We start from the raw sequence: 16,767 nt of genomic DNA, 5'->3' as shown, positions 1-16,767 counted from the left end.
TAAAACTTGCTATTTTGGCTTAAATAGCAACGCACTTCTTGCCGAACAGGGCACGCAAAAATTTGTGTATGCAATAATTTCGCAAAAAGCATTCTGAATCTAACGAAAAAAATATATTTCACTGTGTTTAATTATTAAATTGTAAACTTATATAAAATATATTTTGCTGGATGAGGCTAAATTAAATTGTGCTTTTTATAATGTTACTTAAGTTTTCTAAGGTTCTTTTGGTACAAAATCATTAATTCTTATATTAACAAATGAAAAATATATCTTTAAATCTAGAAGAGAAAATTTTTAGAAAGAACTTAATTTTAAACCAGTTCTTGCTAACTGACTAGTTTTACTTATTCGGCACTACATTATATATATATATATTATTTTTATTTTTTTTTTATTATCACACCGGCCGATTCCCACCAAGGCAGGGTGGCCCGAAAAAGAAAAACTTTCACCATCATTCACTCCATCACTGTCTTGCCAGAAGGGTGCTTTACACTACAGTTTTTAAACTGCAACATTAACACCCCTCCTTCAGAGTGCAGGCACTGTACTTCCCATCTCCAGGACTCAAGTCCGGCCTGCCGGTTTCCCTGAATCCCTTCATAAATGTTACTTTGCTCACACTCCAACAGCACGTCAAGTATTAAAAACCATTTGTCTCCATTCACTCCTATCAAACACGCTCACGCATGCCTGCTGGAAGTCCAAGCCCCTCGCACACAAAACCTCCTTTACCCCCTCCCTCCAACCCTTCCTAGGCCGACCCCTACCCCGCCTTCCTTCCACTACAGACTGATACACTCTTGAAGTCATTCTGTTTCGCTCCATTCTCTCTACATGTCCGAACCACCTCAACAACCCTTCCTCAGCCCTCTGGACAACAGTTTTGGTAATCCCGCACCTCCTCCTAACTTCCAAACTACGAATTCTCTGCATTATATTCACACCACACATTGCCCTCAGACATGACATCTCCACTGCCTCCAGCCTTCTCCTCGCTGCAACATTCATCACCCACGCTTCACACCCATATAAGAGCGTTGGTAAAACTATACTCTCATACATTCCCCTCTTTGCCTCCAAGGACAAAGTTCTTTGTCTCCACAGACTCCTAAGTGCACCACTCACTCTTTTTCCCTCATCAATTCTATGATTCACCTCATCTTTCATAGACCCATCCGCTGACACGTCCACTCCCAAATATCTGAATACGTTCACCTCCTCCATACTCTCTCCCTCCAATCTGATATTCAATCTTTCATCACCTAATCTTTTTGTTATCCTCATAACCTTACTCTTTCCTGTATTCACCTTTAATTTTCTTCTTTTGCACACCCTACCAAATTCATCCACCAATCTCTGCAACTTCTCTTCAGAATCTCCCAAGAGCACAGTGTCATCGGCAAAGAGCAGCTGTGACAACTCCCACTTTGTGTGTGATTCTTTATCTTTTAACTCCACGCCTCTTGCCAAGACCCTCGCATTTACTTCTCTTACAACCCCATCTATAAATATATTAAACACCCACGGTGACATCACACATCCTTGTCTAAGGCCTACTTTTACTGGGAAAAAATTTCCCTCTTTCCTACATACTCTAACTTGAGCCTCACTATCCTCGTAAAAACTCTTCACTGCTTTCAGTAACCTACCTCCTACACCATACACTTGCAACATCTGCCACATTGCCCCCCTATCCACCCTGTCATACGCCTTTTCCAAATCCATAAATGCCACAAAGACCTCTTTAGCCTTATCTAAATACTGTTCACTTATATGTTTCACTGTAAACACCTGGTCCACACACCCCCTACCTTTCCTAAAGCCTCCTTGTTCATCTGCTATCCTATTCTCCGTCTTACTCTTAATTCTTTCAATTATAACTCTACCATACACTTTACCAGGTACACTCAACAGACTTATCCCCCTATAATTTTTGCACTCTCTTTTATCCCCTTTGCCTTTATACAAAGGAACTATGCATGCTCTCTGCCAATCCCTAGGTACCTTACCCTCTTCCATACATTTATTAAATAATTGCACCAACCACTCCAAAACTATATCCCCACCTGCTTTTAACATTTCTATCTTTATCCCATCAATCCCGGCTGCCTTACCCCCTTTCATTTTACCTACTGCCTCACGAACTTCCCCCACACTCACAACTGGCTCTTCCTCACTCCTACAAGATGTTATTCCTCCTTGCCCTATACCGAATAGGCAGAACTTGCGATCTTGGCTTAAATAGCAACGCTCATCTTGCCATATAGGACAAGTGAAAATTTGTGTATGCAATAATTTCGCCAAAATCTTTCTGAACCTAGCGAAAAAAATAGATTTCACTGTGTTTGTTTAGTATTAAATTATTGTAGACAAATCTAAAATATTCGGTTGGGTTAGGCTAAAATAAATTATTCTTGTAATAATAAGGTTAGGTAAGTTTTCAAAGTTCTTTTTGGTGCAAAATTATAAATTTTTATATCAACATTAATGAAAAAAATATATCTTTAAACGTATAAGAGAAAATTTTAGAAAGGACTTAATTTTAAATGAGTTATTGCTAATTGACCAGTTTTACATATTCGGCACGACATATATATATATATATATATATATATATATATATATATATATATATATATATATATATATATATATATATATAATCCTAGGTAGTAGGTTGGTAGACAGCAACCACCCAGGGAGGTGCTACCGTCCTGCCAAGTGAGTGTAAAACGAAAGCCTGTAATTGTTTTACATGATGGTAGGATTGCTAGTGTCCTTTTTTCTGTCTGATAAACATGCAAGATTTCAGGTACGTCTTGCTACTCCTACTTACACTTTGGTCACACTACACATACATGTACAAGCATATATGTACACACACACCCTTCTGGGTTTTTCTGCTATTTTCTTTCTAGTTCTTGTTTATTTCCTATCTCCATGGGGAAGTGGAACAGAATTCTTCCTCCGTAAGCCATGCGTGTTGTAAGAGGCGACTAAAATGCCGGGAGCAAGGGGCTAGTAACCCCTTCTCCTGTATACATTACTAAATTTGAAAAGAGAATTTTTTGTTTTTCTTTTTGGGCCACCCTGCCTCGGTGGGATACGGCCGGTTTGTTGAAAGAAAAGAATATATATATATATATATATATATATATATATATATAAATATATATATACATACATATATATATATATATATATATATATATATGTATATACATACATACATACATACATACATACATACATACAGAGAGAGAGAGAGAGAGAGAGAGAGAGAGAGAGAGAGAGAGAGAGAGAGAGAGAGAGAGAGAATGTTCAAATATAATATAGCTGCAGCAGAGGCACTTCCGCCATCCTTGCAATAATATTTTAGAGTGCAACCCTCCATAATCCTTTATATGGAATCTGATCCTTGATAACAGACACCTGACAATATCCTAAAAAGCTCTCTTGTCGATGATGCATTTCTTAATCCATAGGATTATTTTCGAGATATGTGGATCGCTAAATTAAAAGGAAGGAAGGAATTGCAGGCAATATCGGAGAGAATGAGGAAGGAAAAGGTAAAAGGAAGAATTATATAACTGATGGCAAGGGGAGAAGGGAGGATAAAACTGGAAAAAGAGAAATGAGGAATGTTATGGAGATAATGAAGAGGGGGGAAAAGAAAAGGGGGAGAATAAGGAAAAGGAGGAAGAGGATAAGGAGTAGGAAGAGAAGAAGACGCACTCGAGAAAAAGCAAGAGAAAAGAAAGATAATGACGATCAGGAGAAATGAATAATTTGTTGTGATAAGGAAAATTATAAGGAGAAAGACGAGATAAAGAGAAAAAAGAAAAAGAAAGCTATGAAAGGAGGAAAATGGAGTAAAAAACGAAGAAGAGAAAGCAGAAAGATGGGAGATGAGCGGTAAACTAAAGAATGAAGATGCGAAAGTGAAGTGAACGGGGATGAAATAGAAGAACAAAAGATTTTCAACAGATTAGGAAATGAAAGGAGAGGAGAATAAATAAGAAAAGAGACAGGTGAGGAAGGTTTAGAGAGAAAAGAGACTCAGCAGTGAGAGATACCCGAGAATATAAAAAAAATAATTAATGAAATATAAAGATTTATAAAAATAATGGAAAATGGAAAAGTTGGAGAGAGACAGAAGATAGAGAGGGACAGATGACAGAGAAAGGGGAGAGAGAGAGAGAGAGAGAGAGAGAGAGAGAGAGAGAGAGTGGGGAGAGGGAGAGTGAAACAGAGACAGATTCATACCAATAAATGTGTAATAGCAACAACTATGTATGCGAGCATACACAGAACATTTTCCATTAATCCATCTGAAACTCTGTCAAGTATAACATTCGAATTCACGAATCAAAAGCAGAAATCTATTTCCCCCACATTTCCAGCAAATCGCTTATTCTCACGTCCATTGCCTTTGATCATCATGTAATCCACAACTAATACCTCTGACATAACCCAGGAGCGGTAAGCTCTGCACACATACACGACCAGTTGAGGCAGTACAAGTTACAGCGCCTTGATGTCGGTAGAGGGCTCTTGATTGAAAGAATTGTAGCTACCCTTTATTTCTTTGGATCGAATCAGTTTAACTCCTCTTTCGTAGGTGTTGGCTGATCCCAACGGGATTAGCGCTTACCTGTGAATACAGGGGTGAATATTGAAGTCTTGAACTATAAGGGAAAAATGAGGAAAATTAGCGTTGATCGACGCTGTGGAACTGTGGGAATAATAAACAAACAGACATTTAGTGAAGGAGACGTTTCGGCACTTGTGGTGTTATCTATCCTAATGAAAAAGCGAAACGTCTCTTTCAGTAAATGTCTTGATTGTTCCACAATATCTTGGCATTAACATAACTGTTATGAACAACTTGTATCAAGGTTGAGGTGCGAGGTACTAAACACCTCAGTCGCCAGTATATGAACCACATTCGTACTGCGGAGTAGGCGAAATACATCGGAAATAAAGATAGGTATCAACGTGCCGCACATCATTATTTCGTAGAGAGGTCAAAGAGGAATGGTCGAAAAACATGTTTCATCCAACGAAAAAAAGGTCAACTCAAATTCCTGTAATCGAGAGTTGTTCACCGGCATCAAGGCTGCATTCCCATTCAAGGGACAACAATCCCTTATAAATAAAAGAGGAAACAAAGACAAAACAACACATTTGGAATAGCTGTCAGAATGAGTTCTATAATGCTCACCTCGAGTCCCGAGATTCTCTTCCTTGATCGGTATTGCTCACATTGAATCACCTGGACTAGGAATGAGAGGCTTCAGCGGACATACCCAGAGAAAAAGAGCAGAAATCTCGAGGCCGTTACCATGTCATTGGCGGGTGTATTCCCTTGGGGCCCTTCCAGATATTATTCCAGGATATTACATTCCCATTTCAAAGACGGATCGTAGATACAAGAATATAGGAAATATTAACCCTCACTTGTCCAGAGCAGCTTCCTAACTAATACTGAAACAGAGGTATATATATACACATTTGGTGTATATACATATTTTAGAAGTATACATACATGGTGATAAACATTCTAATGATAGTGTGTATATATATGTGTATATAATATATATATATATATATATATATATATATATATATATATATATATACACATATATATATACACATATATATATATACACATATATATATACACATATATATATATACACATATATATATATATATACAAATATATATATATATATAAATATATATATAAAAATATATATATATATATATATATACATATATAATATATATATATATATAATATATATACACTATATATATATATATATATATATATATACATACATACTAATATATGGAACGACTGTACTCAGACAAGTAGTAAAATAAAAAATATAATAGAATTCAAGTCCCCACTTTAGAGGTGTACTGGCAGAATTACTAATATGATGTGGAGCAGCCTTTACAATGGCAAGTTTTTGCCTTCGAATGGCAACGAGAACAGCCACCTGCGAAAAATGTCCAAATTGAAGTGCCAATATCCCCCAGAATCTTCCATCTCAGGAAAATTGAAAAGGTTTTGGAAATGAAATAAAGAAGAGCAACATTTTTCACCTCTTTTTCTTCGGTTTTGCGTTTCTTGTGACTCACCTGTGGTAATGTGGCTGAGGGTCCCTCGGGAGGCGAGGAACGAGGCAGGCGCCCCATCCTAAGTAAATCACTATGTATTGGAAACCCGGCAAGGGCCAATGCGAGAGCCCCAAGGGTGCCACTGGCCCTGGATGATACCTGCTCCGTCAGGGCACTAACGCCCAGGCCCGGGTCACCAACTGGCTCCTTGGGGGTTCTCCAGCCTCTCCAACGGGGTTCAGTTTTATGGCATTTTCTCCAAGTTCATTTTTACTGCAGCATGGGAATCTGCCCCGGCGTCCTTCTGCTCTCGTTTTATTACTAATGTTATGGTGCCGGCGAAGGAGCTTTATTCTCTGTGCCCTGACTTACTCAATACATTTTCTCCAGAGTCGTCTTTGCAAAAGTCTTATTATAGTGACGTAATGTCAAAACAGTCGAAGTTCCATTCTGATGCTGAGTCGATAAGACACAGCTAAGAGTGAACAGATATGTCGGTAGTAAAAGATCAGGTGTACGCTCCTGTCCATCGGCGTTACTCTCAGATGAAGGAACTAAAAATAGGAAATTCTTCGTAGGTTCAACATCACAACGCTCTTGCGTCGACAACCGGGAGCTACAACTCAAAGTCGCAACGCCAAGCGACAGCCCACAATTCAAAAGCACAACCTTAAGCGTCATCCATCGGCTTCAACTCTGAGTCGAAATCTAAAGCAGCAAAAAAAAAAAAAAAAAAGGAACAACCTAACATAACATGAAACTTCATCCCAAAGCAGCAATCACGAAGCCGCAGCCTTAAGCTGCAGTCTAAGCCTGCATCCCGAAGCCACATAATGAAGGTGAAACCCAAAGGAGCCGCAATTAAAAGCTTCATTCTAAGGTTACAATAAGAAGTCACGCAAATAAGCCACAGCCAGACGATGCAAAGTAAAGCTTCAATCGGAAGCTGTAATTCAAAACCTCGACCTGTGACGACAACATCAAGCCACAACAGCAAACGGCAAACCAAACTCGTATATCGAAGCTGCAATCGGCAGCTATACCAGGAAGTTACAACCCGAAGCAGCAAACTCGAAGCCGCAATCCGAAGCCGCATCATGAAGCCGCAAGCCGGAGTTGCCTCTTCCTCTGAGCCTGGGTGAGAAACGTCCACAACGGGAGGTAAGGGAACACATACCTTCCAGCCCAGGCATCTTCTGCAAGTCTGCTAATATTTCAACCCGCAAATCCCAGGCTCTGATGAAATCCTCGGGCCTGGATATACCCCAGGGAGAGCCTCCGCCTCGTCCTGCAAGCCCCGGATGTGGAACTTTCTATTCCCTTCTGTCCCACAGTACCGGAGTTACGAGACCGCTAGGAAATTAGATCCGATCGACACTGTGCAAGACGGGAAGGTCGGAAAGGGAGAACAGAAGAAAAATGCTTCTTGTTCGCAAATAATATATATATATATATATATATATATATATATATATATATATATATATATATATATATATATATATATATATATTATACATATATATATATATATATATATATATATGTATGTATGTATGTGTGAGTGTGTGAGTGTGTGTGTGTGAGTGTGTGTGTGTGTGTGTGTGTGTGTGTGTGTGTGTGTGTGTGTGTGTGTGTGTGTGTGTGTGTGTGTGTGTGTGTGTGTGTGTGTGTGTGTACTCACCTAGTTGTACTCACCTAGTTGAGGTTGCGGGGGTCGAGTCCGAGCTCCTGGCCCCGCCTCTTCACTGATCGCTACTAGGTCACTCTCCCTGAGCCGTGAGCTTTATCATACCTCTGCTTAAAGCTATGTATGGATCCTGCCTCCACTACATCGCTTCCCAAACTATTCCACTTACTGACTACTCTGTGGCTGAAGAAATACTTCCTAACATCCCTGTGATTCATCTGTGTCTTCAGCTTCCAACTGTGTCCCCTTGTTACTGTGTCCAATCTCTGGAACATCCTGTCTTTGTCCACCTTGTCAATTCCTCTCAGTATTTTGTATGTCGTTATCATGTCCCCCCTATCTCTCCTGTCCTCCAGTGTCGTCAGGTTGATTTCCCTTAACCTCTCCTCGTAGGACATACCTCTTAGCTCTGGGACTAGTCTTGTTGCAAACCTTTGCACTTTCTCTAGTTTCTTCACGTGCTTGGCTAGGTGTGGGTTCCAAACTGGTGCCGCATACTCCAATATGGGCCTAACGTACACGGTGTACAGGGTCCTGAATGATTCCTTATTAAGATGTCGGAATGCTGTTCTGAGGTTTGCTAGGCGCCCATATGCTGCAGCAGTTATTTGGTTGATGTGCGCTTCAGGAGATGTGCCTGGTGTTATACTCACCCCAAGATCTTTTTCCTTGAGTGAGGTTTGTAGTCTCTGACCCTCTAGACTGTACTCCGTCTGCGGCCTTCTTTGCCCTTCCCCAATCTTCATGACTTTGCACTTGGTGGGATTGAACTCCAGGAGCCAATTGCTGGACCAGGTCTGCAGCCTGTCCAGATCCCTTTGTAGTTCTGCCTGGTCTTCGATCGAGTGAATTCTTCTCATCAACTTCACGTCATCTGCGTGTGTGTGTGTATACTCACTTAGTTGTGGTTGCAGGGGTCGCGTCACAGCTCCTGGCTCCGCCTCTTCACTGGCTGCTACTAGGTCACTCTCACTGCTCCATAAGCTTTATCACACATCTTCTTAAAGCTATGTATGGATCCTGCCTCCACTACATCATTTCCCAGATTATTCCACTTCCTGACAACTCTGTGACTGAAGAAATACTTCCTAACAGCCCTGTCATTCATACGAGTCTTGTTGCTGTGCCTCATCTCTGGAACATCCTGTCTTTTCACCTTGTCGATTCCTCTCAGTATTTTGTATGTCGTTATCATATCCCCCTATCTTTCCTGTCTTCCAGTGTCGTCAGGTCGATTTCCCTTAACCTCTCCTAGTAGGACATACCCCTAAGCTCCGGGACCAGTCTTGTTGCAAACCTTTGCACTTTCTCTAGTTTCCTTACGTACTTGGCTAGGTGTGGGTTCCAAACTGGTGCTGCATACTCCAATATGGGCCTAACGTACACATTGTACAGGGTCCTGAACGATTCCTTATTAAGATGTCGGAATGCTGTTCTTAGGTTTGCTAGGCGCTCGAATGCTGCAGCAGTTATTTGGTTGTTGTGCACCTCAGGAGATGTGCCCGGTGTTATACTCACCCTAAGATCTTTTTCCTTGAGTAAAGTTTATAGTCTCTGGCCCCCTAGACTGTACTCCGTCTGCGGTCTTCTTTGCCCTTCCCCAATCTTCATGAATTTGCACTTGGTAGGGTTGAACCCCAGGAGCCAGTTGCTGGACCAGGTCTGCAGCCTGTGCAGTGTGTGTGTGTGTGTGTGTGTGTGTGTGTGTGTGTGTGTGTGTGTGTGTGTGTGTGTGTGTGTGTGTGTGTATAAAGATGTATACAGTGTATTAAAACGTGTTCAGAGACTGACCAAAAATCAGGAGTACAGAGTACCACATAGCAGCACTAAGGATTCCTGCAGCTGCATCCTCCCTGCGCTAATGTTATTCTCCTCCTTAATTCACTTGATTACCCACCTGAAGGAGACGCGTCTTCCTCTCCGGTATAAACAGGTAATCCCTCAAGGGAGGCTCCTTGATGCCGGTAAGAGGTTTTTGATGCAAGGAATTGGACCTGTCCTTCCCTATACGAACGACTACGGTTTCAGAGCTTTTCCCTAAATATAGAAATAATAATAAAAAAGTAGACCATAGTAATTATAATAACAGACAGGAAAATACCGAAATAAATCTTTCTTTTTCTATTTAATATTTAACGCCTCAAGACGTATGTTTCACTTGTCTCTCTTATGGGAAAAATCCTGATGCATAAATAACAGAATTGCCTTTAAAGGGGAGAGAGGAAGAGAGAAGGGAGGGCAGAAGACTGAAGAAGGGACGAAGAGAGAGAGAGAGAGAGAGAGAGAGAGAGAGAGAGAGAGAGAGAGAGAGAGAGAGAAAGTGTAACTCATTACGAAAACAGGTCATGATTACTAGAAAAAATTTTTTTCTAGTATGCTTTCTGCACTGCTATTTTTTTTCCCTCAGTAAACAATAACAGTTTCGACCTCTCCCTGTCGCTGGTGTTAGTAAATACTCTTTACCTATTTCCTCATATCTGCAGTAGTGTCTCCCTGATACCTCCCAGCAGTAGTGTCTCCCTGATACCTCCCAGCAGTAGTGTCTCCCTGATACCTCCCAACAGTAGTGTCTCCCTGATACCTCCCAGCAGTAGTGTCTCCCTGATACCTCCCAACAGTAGTGTCTCCCTGATACCTCCCAGCAGTAGTGTCTCCCTGATACCTCCCAGCAGTAGTGTCTCCCTGATACCTCCCAGCAGTAGTGTCTCCCTGATACCTCCCAGCAGTAGTGTCTCCCTGATACCTCCCAGCAGTAGTGTCTCCCTGATACCTCCCAGCAGTAGTGTCTCCCTGATACCTCCCAGCAGTAGTGTCTCCCTGATACCTCCCAGCAGTAGTGTCTCCCTGATACCTCCCAGCAGTAGTGTCTCCCTGGTACCTCCCAGCAGTAGTGTCTCCCTGGTACCTCCCAGCAGTAGTGTCTCCCTGGTACCTCCCAGCAGTAGTGTCTCCCTGGTACCTCCCAGCAGTAGTGTCTCCCTGGTACCTCCCAGCAGTAGTGTCTCCCTGGTACCTCCCAGCAGTAGTGTCTCCCTGATACCTCCCAGCAGTAGTGTCTCCCTGATACCTCCCAGCAGTAGTGTCTCCCTGGTACCTCCCAGCAGTAGTGTCTCCCTGGTACCTCCCAGCAGTAGTGTCTCCCTGGTACCTCCCAGTAGTAGTGTCTCCCTGGTACCTCCCAGCAGTAGTGTCTCCCTGATACCTCCCAGCAGTAGTGTCTCCCTGGTACCTCCCAGCAGTAGTGTCTTTCTGGTACCTCCCAGTAGTAGTGTCTCCCTGGTACCTCCCAGCAGTAGTGTCTCCCTGATACCTCCCAGCAGTAGTGTCTCCCTGGTACCTCCCAGCAGTAGTGTCTCCCTGATGCCTCCCATCAGTTATGTCTCCCTGATGCCTCCCATCAGTTATGTCTCCCTGGTACCTCCCAGCAGTAATGTCTCCCTGATACCTCCCAGCAGTAATGTCTCCCTGATACCTCCCAACAGTAATGTCTCCCTGATACAGTCAGACTGGCTGGTGCCTCCACACTACCACTCTGAAAACTTACCCTACTTCTCCTGTTACTGTCATTGCACAGCTCCTGATGACGCACTGAGAAGTGTAAAAGTACTTGAGCAAAAGATTTCCACTCCCCCCCCCCCCCGTGGCTTGTCTTGCGTGCGCGCGCACACACGTACGTGCGTGTATGTATATTATATATATATATTTTTTTTTTTCAACAAACCGGCCGTATCCCACCAAGGCAGGGTGGCCCAAAAAGAAAAACGAAAGTTTCTCTTTTTAAACTTAGTAATTTATACGGAAGAAGGGGTTACTAGCCCCTTGCTCCTGGCATTTTAGTCGCCTCTTACAACACGCATGGCTTACGGAGGAAGAATTCTGTTCCACTTCCCCATGGAGATAAGAGGAAATAAACAACAACAAGAACTAGAAAGAAAATAGAAGAAAACCCAGAGGGATGTGTATATATGTGCTTGTACATGTATGTGTAGTGTGACCTAAGTGTAAGTAGAAGTAGCAAGACGTACCTGAAATCTTGCATGTTTATGAGACAGAAAAAAAAGGACACCAGCAATCCTACCATCATGTAAAACAATTACAGGCTTTCGTTTTACACTCACTTGGCAGGACGGTAGTACCTCCCTGGGTGGTTGCTGTCTACCAACCTACTACCTATATATATATATATATATATATATATATATATATATATATATATATATATATATATAATGTAGATGAATGGTTCAGAGAACCGACATGTTGATAAATTAGACACATGTGCAACTCTTGGGTATCTTTATTGAGGAAACGTTTCGCCACACAGTGGCTTCATCAGTCCATACAAAGGAGAATCTTGAAGAACAGGAGGAGAAATGAGGTAATCAGTTCCCCTCAACCTTGAGTCGACCCACATCGACTCAAGGTTTGAGGGACTGATTACCTCATTCTCCTCCTGTTCTTCAAGATTCTCCTTTGTATGGACTGATGTAGCCACTGTGTGGCGAAACGTTTCCTCAATAAAGATACCCAAGAGTTGCACATGTGTCTAATTTATCATATATATATATATATATATATATATATATATATATATATATATATATATATTTCTCCATTGTACACTGGTAAAAGGGAGTCTACTGTAGATTAATGCACTTTCTAAAAGGTAATTATGAAAACTGTATATATGGTTTAACTGTCTAAAATACAGCCAGGTGTACGAATGTTGTGAGACCAAAGCTGTCCTATCCTACTTCCATTATTATTATTATATTATATTATTATTATTATTATTATTATTATTATTATTTGTTTAAAAATTTTTTGTGATTACTCTTATCATTAATTTTTAGCATTAGTGTTATCAATTCTGTTATTAATATTTTTATTATTTATTCTTACTACTACTTCTACTACCAATACTATTACTATTATAATTATTATTACAGTTCCGAGCATTAAAATAACATAAAAAAAAGACATCTAATTGACATGCGTGAGGCGGCCGGCGACGCTGAATTCAATTATAGAAATATTAGTGGCATATATTTTGTGAATTGACTATGATAATTAAGGCAACGGAGGGATATGATCACGATTGTATTCACTGGTAGCACTGTACCCGTAAGGGTCATACAGCTCCAGGAGTATTGGACGACAGTCAGGTTTGTTCGGATGACGATGGGTGGTGGGGGGGGGGGGGGTAGCTCCAATAGCTGGGGTCAAGAGCCTCTCACCAGCAACAAGAAGAAATAAGAGAAGTTTGTCCACAAATTAGAAGTTATTATATGAAAAGACGACGACGACGACTTAGGTTAGGTAAAGTTCGTCAGAAAACAGGACAAGCGTTTCCTGACGCGGGTCTTAAGCAGATGGAGCCGTTGGAGCTTCTGGTCTTCTGACCGAGGACTTCCACTGCCTTACCGGTCCACCCCTTTAAAAATTACGGTAATAGTTATAACCACTTAGTTCCTAGAAGACAAATATTGAAATCTTATGAGATGCCATATACACCCTTACACACTGGTACAGCACCATATACATCACTACACATTCACATAGTACCATGCACATCATTATACACAGTACTATACACATCACTACACATTCTCATAGCACTATACACAACAAAACATGTTAGCATAGCACCATACACATTGCTACACGCTCTCCAATCTTCCTTCTAAGCATCATTAGCTGCACCTCGCTCATATTTGCCACTGAAGATCCTAGCCTTCAATTTCTGTGGCAGAGAAGAGCTTCTCCGGGGTCGCTCTTGGTCGTGCGGTATGCAAGAGACGCACCATTGCTTCTTCCGTGTTGCAATTTACAGTTTTTGCCTCAGAATACTTAATACAGGTTGCTTGGAGAGGTTGTATTTTGGTTGGTTGGTGAGTGAGTGAGTGAGTGAGTGAGTGAGTGAGTGAGTGAGTGTGTTAGATACTAAAGTGAGATTTACGAAAAGACAAACTTTCTGAATCTGGACGTCATTTCGTGTTCATGTCAGACTCATTGCTTCAAGTGACTAAACTTACCTACCGTCATACAGACAAGTAATGTATGATGTGTGAGGATTGGTGGGAAACATTTTTAACTTTGTTAGTTTTGAAGCCCGTCCACAGCACATTTGAGAGAGAGAGAGAGAGAGAGAGAGAGAGAAAGAGAGAGAAAGAGAGAAAGAGAGAGAGAAAGAGAGAGAAAGAGAGAAAGAGAGAGAAAGAGAGAGAAAGAGAGAAAGAGAGAGAGAAAGAGAGAGAAAGAGAGAGAAAGAGAGAAAGAGAGAAAGAGAGAAAGAGAGAAAGAGAGAGAAAGAGAGAGAGAAAGAGAGAGAGAAAGAGAGAGAGAAAGAGAGAAAGAAAGAAAGAGAGATAGAGAAAGAAAGAGAGAGAGAGAGATAAAGAGAGAGAGAAAGAAAGAGAAAGAGAGAAAGAAAGAGAGAAAGAGAGAAAGAGAGAGAGAGAAAGAGAGAGAAAGAGAGAGAGAAAGAGAGAGAGAAAGAAAGAGAGAAAGAAAGAGAGAAAGAAAGAAAGAGAGAGAGAGAGAGAGAGAGAGAGAGAGAATCACTTTATCTGAGATCCTTTATCCCCAGGATGACTCGAGTATGGAACACATTCGTACAGCATTATGATGTCAAATGCAAATGCTGGCCCACAGATGGCTCCAACTTCATCCTGTTCCCTAATTGTATGTTTCATAACAATAAAAATGCTTTCAAATGAGCTGATGTAGGTAACAGCGCTTAGCTTGTCAATAAAGTTAGGAATCCTTAACCTGTAAACAGCCTGTCAATAAAGCTAGGGATCCTTAACCTAACCTTGTCAAACCTTGTGTAAAAAAAAAAGGGAGAGAGAAAGAGAGAGGAGACTGTACTCTGACATTTACTTATCCAGCCTGGGGAAAACGATGGCAGGTTACCTTTGCTTCTGAGAAAACACAATGATTATGATCTCTTGGCACCATAATGCTGATGCTTAAGCAGTGGTAAGAATGAATGGGAGAGTGTTGGAACACGGAGATGAGGAGGATACCTTAGGGGTGAAATTATATTCCAAACTGTCAATTACGAACCACGTCATAAATCTTGTAAGCAAGGGAGCCAAGAAGCTAGCAGCACAGAGGTGTATCTCATACTTACTCATCAGCAGAGGCTGCAAAACTGTACGAAACAGTGCGCTCACACCCTGAGTATGTTCCACTTTCTTGAACTGCCCCCTCCCCTGTCTCATCTACGAATTTTGTATGGAACAGAGAACAGAACAAGACGACGGCTTCTGTACAACAAGACGGGCAACAAACAGCAACTACAATATGGTCACAATATGGCATAAATTAGTACAGCATAACAACATCCATGAAATAGTCAGTTGACTAAATAAAATCGCTGACCCATAACTGGCGCTGACTTCATCCTGCGCCCTATTTGTATGTCTCCTAATAAAATGACTTTCAAGTGAACTAAGGTAGGTATCAGACCTTAGCTTGTAAATAAAGGTAGGAACTTTTAACCTAACCATGAAAGAGCCCTTGTATAGACAGATAGACTAGAGAGAACAGAACCTGAAAGTCTACACCGAGGCTTACTGCTGAGAACTATCTATATACTTTCATTTAAATTAAGAACTATCGTGAATTATCTAGGTGTGTGGGGAGTAAGGATAGGAAAAGCAGAAGGCTCTCTCTCTAACCTCTACTTCCTTCGGACAACGCCGGCATGAAAACGGGGGGGGGGGGAATATATCATACCAAATTGGAAAAAATGGCCAGGAAATCTACAGGAGAGATGTAACTGGATGGAAGAAGTGGACTAAAATTACATCTACTAATTTAGCATTACATATATCTATTTAAAACTATTCGTCTTACCCCACAATGTCACTCACGAACTGTCATATCCCTCTACATCAACTATTACTATTGTAATAATATTAGCAGAATTACCGACAAGGCAACCGAGTCAGTAATGATAGTAGTTGTCTGGTAAAAAAGACACGTGCAACAAACGCGGCATTTTACTGCGGCAACGTTGCCACAATAAAATATTGCATTAGTTGCATATGTGTCCTTTAACCAAACAACTATTATTATTACTGACTCGGTTGCTTTGTTGTCAACTGATCATCCTGATGCAGTTGCTGAACACACATCTGTTGACTTCTGAATGCTCCATCTACTGAATTTATACGGGGGTTTCGCATTGGTTTCCTGCGGGGAGGGGGGGGGGGTTAATGATAGTTTGATGATTGACTGGGTGAGGTCGCAAGTGTTCTTTCTGTCCTATACTGTTCACTAACTTATTATTACCTTCCCTAATATGTAACACAATTTGAGCTGAACCAGCAGTCTTGACTGATTGTTGGGTGGAGTTGCCTAAAGGCTGAAGCAACTCCACCCCTCCAGGACATGATACATCACGCAAACTGCATGTCCAGCTGATACTGAGGTGACTGTATTGTTTGGTAAAATTCTGTGAAAAAAAACCGCACACTTTTGTATGCATTTACTGACTCCCAGTTTCATTCCAGTGTTTCCGGTTAGGATTCATTCAGCACTTTAAATAGTTCATGTCTGAGTGAGTCGAGGCCACTAAGGGTATCACTGAGAAAAAAATTAGAAAAAATTGAGAGTTTTAAGGCTTTCTTCATAAGGTTTATTTCTGATTGCTGGTACAAGTGTGGTAGCTCTTACCTGTATACTCTTAAATAAATCCTCGTAATTTATGTAATTTTGATATCAACACTTGACGTCATAATGAAATTGCCGTCTAACAAGTGCATTATAGTGTCAATATAATGTCTGACAATGTGATCGATGTTTCTAGCTACGGAACTCAGCAGTTTGATAGTTTTCCTGTTCACAGGTTAGGCATTCCTTTATAACATTTGCTTTATAATTTTGAGGTCGTTGCTGATGTTTGCTCCAAGGTCATTTTCCTCACT

The sequence above is a fragment of the Cherax quadricarinatus genome, chromosome 57 (genome assembly GCF_038502225.1).
Source record: "Cherax quadricarinatus isolate ZL_2023a chromosome 57, ASM3850222v1, whole genome shotgun sequence".
In the NCBI taxonomy this organism is placed as follows: Eukaryota; Metazoa; Arthropoda; class Malacostraca; order Decapoda; family Parastacidae; genus Cherax; species Cherax quadricarinatus.
Note: the sequence above shows the minus strand (reverse complement) of the source record.